Below are 1,118 nucleotides of genomic sequence, written 5' to 3' on the forward strand. Positions count from 1 at the left end.
AGAACAAAAGTCATGAAATGATATCACAAAATATTTGTTAATTATCCCAATTCTTTACCATATTTTGCGATATTTTAAATTAAACAAAGAAGAAGAGGGGAGGGGCAGGGAGGGGGAAGAAAAAAAAAGTAAACTATCGTGTTGTAATTGAAACGTAATGATTAGGCTGTTCTGTAAGCAACGAAATCTTGTCACATATAAATACGAATGAAGAAAAAAAGTTGTGTTTAAAATATTCTATATAATATATATTGTGTATTTGCTAATAAAACAAAAAAAAAAAAAAAAAATATACATCATGCGATTTGTTACAAAACAATGTTGAGGTTATTCGTTTCAATAATAATTTCTTAACTGTTAATTGCTAAAATAATAACTCAGAAGTAAAATCAACGATTTTAATTTGTTTACTTCTGATTCTTTCTTTATTAACGATATTCCTCTCCTCGTTTTTCTTTTTCATTTTTTATAACATACATTTTATATCTACTTATTTTTTTAAAACATATCGTATAAATCTTACATTGTACATCGATATCGACAAGATTAACGTAGACAAATCAGAAGCCATTTTGCTTCATTCATAGGAAGATATTATCGTTAACAATTATAACCAATTATCAAAATATACCAAGAAATTTTCCTGGCGGACAAGCAGGCAATTGGCAAGCTTTTTCCTCCATCTCGGTCTCTGCTGTGCTACAATCGCGTAAACAGTACCGCCATCTTATTTGACGGCCTTTACCACAAGTAACGCTACAACTACTCCAATCTGTCCATTTGCCCCATTTATTATTAGATTTTGATTCATTTTCACGGCTTATCCTTGGAGTATTTGGAGACGTATTCTTAACGATACGTCTACTCACCGATCTTTTTTTTTCCATAATATTTTTATTCGGAATCTTGACGAGTTTATTGTGCTCATTGGTAATTTGAGTTGGATTCTGGACTTTTCTCTCGAGAATTTTTGACGTTTTTGTAGATCCAAGTTCATGATTTATCGACATACATTTTTGAACAATTTTAGGCGATTCTTTAAAAGTGTCACAAGCAGTGCTAACATTCGAACATAAATCGTCTATCGCGCGTGTTTGAATTTTTCTCTTTTCTTTCTC

This window comes from Apis dorsata, unplaced genomic scaffold (assembly GCF_000469605.1).
Source record: "Apis dorsata unplaced genomic scaffold, Apis dorsata 1.3 scaffold_486, whole genome shotgun sequence".
Taxonomy (NCBI): domain Eukaryota; kingdom Metazoa; phylum Arthropoda; class Insecta; order Hymenoptera; family Apidae; genus Apis; species Apis dorsata.